Below are 8482 nucleotides of genomic sequence, written 5' to 3' on the forward strand. Positions count from 1 at the left end.
TCGATATCGTTGTGTGTGTTAACGATACCCTTGTGTGTTTACGGTATCATTTTATGTTTTACGATGACCATGTGTACTGACGATGTCCTTTTGGGTTGAAGAATTCTCTATATGTTGACGTTATCCTTTTGTGTTGACGTTACCTTTGGTGTTGACGATATTCTTGTGTGTTGATGATGTCCTTGTGTCTTTATAATGTTCGTATTTGTAATATCATAGTGTGTTGACGATGTCCTTGTGTAAGACGATGTCCTTGCGTTTTGAGGATATCATTATGTGTTTACGATATCCTTTTGTGTTTACGATGTCCTTATGTGTTGACGATATCCTTTCGTCTTGATGATTTTTTTTTGCGTTGACGATATCCTTTTGTGTTGACGATATCCTTATGTGTTGACGATATTTATTTTTTAAACGGTGTCCTTGTGTGTTAACGGTGTCCTTATGTGTTGATTGTATCCTTTTGTGTTGATTGTATCCTTTTGTGTTGATGGAATCCTTGTGTGTTTACGGTATCATTGTGTGTTTACGGAAACTTTATGTGTTTACGTATCATTGTGTGTTTACGGTAACCCTATGTGTTTACGGTATTCTTGTGTGTTTACGGTAGCCTTTTGTGTTGATTGTATCCTTATGTGTTAACAGTATCCTTTTGTGTTGATTGTATCCTTTCGTGTTCATGGTATCCTTATGTGTTGATGGTATCTTTGTGTGTTGATGCTATCCTTGTGTGTTTACGGTATCCTTATGTGTTGATTGTATCCTTATGTGTTGATTGTATCCTTACATGTTGATTGTATCCTTATATGTTGATGGTATCCTTATGTGTTGATTGTATCCTTACGTGTTGATTGTATCCTTTAGTGTTGATGGTATTCTTGTGTGTTGACGGTATCTTTGTGTGTTTACGGTATCCTTGTGTGTTTACGGTATCCTTTTGTGTTGACGGTATCATTGTGTGTTTACGGTATCCTTTTGTGTTAACAGTATCCTTTTGTATTGATTCTATCCTTTCGTGTTGATGGTATCCTTATGTGTTGATGGTAATCTTGTGTGTTTATGGTATCCTTGTGTGTTTACGGTATCATTGTGTGTTTACAGTAACCTTATGTGTTGATTGTATCCTTTTGTGTTGATTGTATCCTTTTGTGTTGATGGTATCCTTGTGTGTTGACGGTATCTTTGTGTGTTCAAGGTATCCTTGTGTGTTTACAGTAACCTTATGTGTTGATGGTATCCTTGTGTGTTGACGGTATACTTATGTGTTGATTGTATCCTTACGCTTTGATTGTATCCTTTTGTATTGATTGTATCCTTATGTGTTAATTGTATCCTTATGTGTTAATTGTATCCTTATGTGTTTATTGTATCCTTTTGTGTTAACAGTATCCTTTTGTATTGATTGTATCCTTTTGTTTTAACGGTGTCCTTGTGTGATAACGATATCATTGTGTGTTGACGGTATACTTATGTGTTGATTGTATCCTTGTGTGTTGATTGTATCCTTGTATGTTTACGGTATCATTGTGTGTTTACAGTAACCTTATGTGTTGATTGTATCCTTTTGTTTTAACGGTGTCCTTGTGTGATAACGATATCATTGTGTGTTGACGGTATCCTTATGTGTTGATTGTATCCTTTTGTGTTGATTCTATCATTATGTGTTGATTGTATCCTTATGTGTTGATTGTATCCTTATTTGTTGATTGTATCCTTATGTGTTGATTGTATCCTTATGTGTTGATTGTATCCTTATGTGTTGATTGTATCCTTATGTGTTGATTGTATCCTTATGTGTTGATTGTATCCTTATGTGTTGATTGTATCCTTATGTGTTGATTGTATCCTTATGTGTTGATTGTATCCTTATGTGTTGATTGTATCCTTATGTGTTGATTGTATCCTTATGTGTTGATTGTATCCTTATGTGTTGATTGTATCCTTATATGTTGATTGTATCTTTATGTGTTGATTGTATCCTTTTGTGTTGATTGTATCCTTATATGTTGATTGTATCCTTATGTGTTGATTGTATCCTTTTGTGTTGATTGTATCCTTATGTGTTAATTGTATCCTTTTGTGTTTATTGTATCCTTTTGTGTTGATTGTATCCTTATGTGTTGATTATATCCTCATGTGTTGATTGTATCCTTGTGTGTTGATTGTATCCTTGTGTGTTTACGGTATCCTTGTGTGTTTACGGTATCATTGTGTGTTTACGGTATCATTGTGTGTTTACGGTATCATTGTGTGTTTACGGTATCATTGTGTGTTTACGGTATCATTGTGTGTTTACGGTATCATTGTGTGTTTACGGTATCATTGTGTGTTTACGGTATCATTGTGTGTTTACGTTATCATTGTGTGTTTACGGTATCCTTGTGTGTTGATTTATCCCTTTGTGGTCATTATATCCTTATTTGTTGATTGTATCCTTATGTGTTGATTGTATCCTTGTATGTTGATTGTATCCTTATGTGTTGATTGTATTCTTATATGTTGATTGTATCCTTATGTGTTGATTGTATTCTTATATGTTGATTGTATCCTTATGTGTTGATTGTATTCTTTTGTGTTGATTGTATCCTTATGTATTGATTGTATCCTTTTGTGTTGATTGTATCCTTATGTGTTGATTGTATCCTTTTGTGTTGATTGTATCATTTTGTGTTGATTGTATCCTTTTATGTTGATTGTATCCTTATATGTTAATTGTATCCTTATGTGTTGATTGTATCCTAATATGTTGATTGTATCCTTATGTGTTGATTGTATCCTTATATGTTGATTGTATCATTGTGTGTTAATTGTATCCTTTTGTGTTGATTGTATCCTTATGTGTTGATTGTATCCTTATGTGTTGATTGTATCCTTATGTGTTGATTGTATCCTTATGTGTTGATTGTATCCTTATGTGTTGATTGTATCCTTATGTGTTGATTGTATCCTTATGTGTTGATTGTATCCTTATGTGTTGATTGTATCCTTATGTGTTGATTGTATCCTTATGTGTTGATTGTATCCTTATGTGTTGATTGTATCCTTATGTGTTGATTGTATCCTTATGTGTTGATTGTATCCTTATGTGTTGATTGTATCCTTATGTGTTGATTGTATCCTTATGTGTTGATTGTATCCTTATGTGTTGATTGTATCCTTATGTGTTGATTGTATCCTTATGTGTTGATTGTATCCTTATGTGTTGATTGTATCCTTATGTGTTGATTGTATCCTTATGTGTTGATTGTATCCTTATGTGTTGATTGTATCCTTATGTGTTGATTGTATCCTTATGTGTTGATTGTATCCTTATGTGTTGATTGTATCCTTATGTGTTGATTGTATCCTTATGTGTTGATTGTATCCTTATGTGTTGATTGTATCCTTATGTGTTGATTGTATCCTTATGTGTTGATTGTATCCTTATGTGTTGATTGTATCCTTATGTGTTGATTGTATCCTTATGTGTTGATTGTATCCTTATGTGTTGATTGTATCCTTATGTGTTGATTGTATCCTTATGTGTTGATTGTATCCTTATGTGTTGATTGTATCCTTATGTGTTGATTGTATCCTTATGTGTTGATTGTATCCTTATGTGTTGATTGTATCCTTATGTGTTGATTGTATCCTTATGTGTTGATTGTATCCTTATGTGTTGATTGTATCCTTATGTGTTGATTGTATCCTTATGTGTTGATTGTATCCTTATGTGTTGATTGTATCCTTATGTGTTGATTGTATCCTTATGTGTTGATTGTATCCTTATGTGTTGATTGTATCCTTATGTGTTGATTGTATCCTTATGTGTTGATTGTATCCTTATGTGTTGATTGTATCCTTATGTGTTGATTGTATCCTTATGTGTTGATTGTATCCTTATGTGTTGATTGTATCCTTATGTGTTGATTGTATCCTTATGTGTTGATTGTATCCTTATGTGTTGATTGTATCCTTATGTGTTGATTGTATCCTTATGTGTTGATTGTATCCTTATGTGTTGATTGTATCCTTATGTGTTGATTGTATCCTTATGTGTTGATTGTATCCTTATGTGTTGATTGTATCCTTATGTGTTGATTGTATCCTTATGTGTTGATTGTATCCTTATGTGTTGATTGTATCCTTATGTGTTGATTGTATCCTTATGTGTTGATTGTATCCTTATGTGTTGATTGTATCCTTATGTGTTGATTGTATCCTTATGTGTTGATTGTATCCTTATGTGTTGATTGTATCCTTATGTGTTGATTGTATCCTTATGTGTTGATTGTATCCTTATGTGTTGATTGTATCCTTATGTGTTGATTGTATCCTTATGTGTTGATTGTATCCTTTTGTGTTGATTGTATCCTTATGTGTTGATTGTATCCTTATGTGTTGATTGTATCCTTATGTGTTGATTGTATCCTTTTGTGTTGATTGTATCCTTATGTGTTGATTGTATCCTTATGTGTTGATTGTATCCTTATGTGTTGATTGTATCCTTATGTGTTGATTGTATCCTTATGTGTTGATTGTATCCTTATGTGTTGATTTATCCTTTTGTGTTGATTGTATTCTTTTGTGTTGATTGTATCCTTATGTGTTGATTGTATCCTTATGTGTTGATTGTATCCTTATGTGTTGATTGTATCCTTATGTGTTGATTGTATCCTTTTGTGTTGATTGTATCCTTATGTGTTGATTGTATCCTTATGTGTTGATTGTATCCTTATGTGTTGATTGTATCCTTATGTGTTGATTGTATCCTTATATGTTGATTGTATCCTTATGTGTTGATTTATCCTTTTGTGTTGATTGTATTCTTTTGTGTTGATTGTATCCTTATATGTTGATTGTATCCTTATGTGTTGATTGTATCCTTATGTGTTGATTGTATCCGTTTGTGTTGATGGTATCCTTGTGTGTTTACGGTATAATTGTGTGTTTACGGTAACCTTATGTGTTTACGGTATCCTTGTGTGTTTTCGGTATCATTGTGTGTCGACGGTATCATTATGTGTTGACGGTATCATTGTGTGTTTACGGTATCCTTGTGTGTTTACGGTATCCTTGAGTGTTTACGGTATCCTTGTGTGTTTACGGTATCATTGTGTGTTTACGGTATCATTGTGTGTCGACGGTATCATTGTGTGTTGACGGTATCATTGTGTGTTTACGGTATCCTTTTGTGTTTACGGTATCATTGTGTGTTTACGGTATCATTGTGTGTCGACGGTATCATTGTGTGTTTACGGTATCATTGTGTGTCGACGGCATCATTGTGTGTCGACGGTATCATTGTGTGTTGATGGTATCCTTGTGTGTTGACGGTGTCCTTGTGTGTTTACGGTATCCTTGTGTGTTTACGGTAACCGTATGCGCTGATTGTATCCTTTTGTGTTGATGGTATCCTTGTGTGTTAACGGTATAATTGTGTGTTTACAGTAACCTTATGTGTTGATTGTATCCTTTTGTGTTGATTGTATCCTTATGTGTTGATTGTATCCTTATGTGTTGATTGTATCCTGATGGGTTGATTGTATCCTTGTGTGTTGACGATATCCTTGTGTGTTTACGGTATCATTGTGTGTTTACGGTATCCTTTTATGTTTACGGTATCATTGTGTGTCGACGGTATCATTGTGTGTTTACGGTATCATTGTGTGTCGACGGTATCATTGTGTGTTGACGGTATCATTGTGTGTTTACGGTATCATTGTGTGTCGACGGTATCATTGTGTGTTTACGGTATCAGTATGTGTTTACGGTGTCTTTATGTGTTTACGGTGTCCTTATATGTTGATTGTATCCTTATGTGTTGATTGTATCCTGATGTGTTGATTGTATCCTTGTGTGTTGACGATATCCTTGTGTGTTTACGGTATCATTGTGTGTTTACAGTAACCTTTTGTGCTGATTGTATCCTTATTTGTTGATTGTATCCTTCTATGTTGATGGTATCCTTGTGTGTTGACGGTATCATTGTGTGTTTACGGTATCAGTATGTGTTTACGGTGTCTTTATGTGTTTATAGTTCCCACAAATAATTACGATATCCTTACGTGTTGATTTATTCTTTTATGTTGATGGTAGCCTTATGTGTTGACGGTGCCCTTGTGTGTTGACGGTGTCCTTGTGTGTTTACGGTGTCCTTATGTTGTTGCCATTCCCCTTTATGCTGAACGTTAAGCAGGGAATTTAATAGCCTTCGTTATAGAAGTAAACGAGTTATCTCCCCCACCTTATTCGATGTCTACATATTTATAAAATGTATTAGGTAGCTACAGGCATGTCGAGGAAAATGTTCGCTTCTAATTGATAATCACACGATAATTTGATAATGTCGACATATCAAAGCCGTCCTATTCCCTTTGATAAAAAGTGACAGATATAAAGATAAAACGATAAAATTTTATTTACACCCCACCCCTCACGTTGTTAAGATTTTTTGTATTTTGTCAACTTCAGTTTTTATTTTCACCTGTAGGGATTCTGCCAGTCTGTTCTCTAGGTTATCTGTTCTGTTTGTAAATCAGCAAGACTAGATGTTAGCTCTTTGTTCTGCGTCATGTCTGTTAAGCTGACCCTGTGCTCTTCTGAGAAGTATGGTTAGCTTCAAATAGTTCACAATTTTGTTTTGACAGCGATATTTTTTACGGTTGAGTTTTAAGGATTTTTTTAGGTTTTGGTTAACTGGTTCAATATCAGATTTTTTTAATTATTTTTTTTGCGTTTTCCTGGAGTGACTTCAGTATGTGTGATGGTGGATGGAGTGCTGAGTTAAGACAGATTCGAGACCAAATTTATGATGAGTTTGGTATGAAAACATTTTTCCATACAAGAAAAGTTGTAAAAGATTTTCGAATATCTTCGTGAAATTTGTCTACCATAACATCTGAAATATTGAAATTTCTTTGTAAAATAATGTCTGACTATTTACGCTGTGTAGTTATGTATAAGGCTTTAAACCTTTTACCATTCAGTATATATTTTGTGTATTAATCTTTATTGTTGTCCCTTTTACCGTTGCTGAACCAATAAGCTGTTTACTAACTCAGCCTTCGGTACCAGTGCCATAGCGACGCCATTACTGATTTCACCTCATATGTCCCGGCTGCCGCTTGAAAAATAAAAATGGTTCGTCATTTTAGTTCCCACAAATAATTTGAAAAAAATAATTTGTTGAGGCTTTCATTGTTCCGAGTGTTAAGTCACACTTTATGACAAACCCAAAGTTGATAAACGTCACAACTTACCACCATAAAATACATTTTAAAGTTTTTGACGGATCTTGTAAAAAGACGTGACACTGGAACTTAAAACAAACCGGACATTTATATTACATTGTATGGCAAAATATAAGAAAGTAACATAACGTTCTTTATATGAACGTGTAGAATTTGAGTTCGGCTGTGTACAAGGCAATCCCTATGCAATACACCTTACTTTTTGTCCCTGGATAGTTCAAAGAAAGAAGGCTGGAATTTCCATGGAGTGGCTTTGCTCGTTTCCTTGAGTTATATAGTGAGTAATACTCACACGTTCTTGATGTTCAATTTCAATCAAATGAAATCAAAAAGTAAAAATTATTTATGTTAAATATTCTTTGTTTGGGTACATTATCAATGCAATTGTAACAGAGTTTAAATGGCCGAATGTCAAACTGACCATGAATAGACCATGCCTGCCTCTAGCTATGTCCTACAATGTTCATAGAAACGTGAAAAGCAATCCCAGTTTATATAGCTCGAGGCAAAATATTTACGGTAAAACATTTAATGACTGTGTTACTTTAGTAATCTAAAACCCCTGAAAACTGGGCGCGTGCAGCGAGTCTTATATTTCTGAGTTTGTAAATATCTCCATTAATTTGATATATATACGGAGGCTGTGGAGATATCATTTCTACTGTATCTATCTTTTGTTTTTTTAAACGAGTCTTTTTCACATCTTGACCACTGACCATCATTGAATATTTAACATTCTATCGAGTACTTGGTTAGGGTCACGTGTTAGCGCTAATACACTTTGTGTTGGACCGCTGAGGAAAACGCAAATGAAGAAACACATTGAATAGAAAAGGCGTACTCCCAAGCAGCGCTTTCGGGTTTTTGAAAAAATCAGAATTTCAGTTCATTTTCAAAAAAGGTAAGATTCGCGGATAATGGGATGCGGAGTCAAACGATGCTGCTCCGAACAGTTAGACTTGAGTAAAACGAAGCTACGTATCACCTGCCTCCTACCCTCATTGAGCGGTGTTAAATGAAGCTGCACCTTACTTGACTCATATATGAGATAGGTTGATAGATAGATAGATAGATAGATAGAAAATTATAATGAAAACAACACAAACTTGCGTCAAACGTTTAACGATGCTGCATTATCTTTCCTCTTGTTAAACGAATATGCAACATACTTGACTCGTATATAAACTAACCACACCGTACCAGACCAGAATATAACGGGCTACGGTAATTGACTCATAAATAAAACGAAG

The sequence above is a fragment of the Mizuhopecten yessoensis genome, unplaced genomic scaffold, assembly GCF_002113885.1.
Source record: "Mizuhopecten yessoensis strain PY_sf001 unplaced genomic scaffold, ASM211388v2 scaffold9409, whole genome shotgun sequence".
Taxonomy (NCBI): domain Eukaryota; kingdom Metazoa; phylum Mollusca; class Bivalvia; order Pectinida; family Pectinidae; genus Mizuhopecten; species Mizuhopecten yessoensis.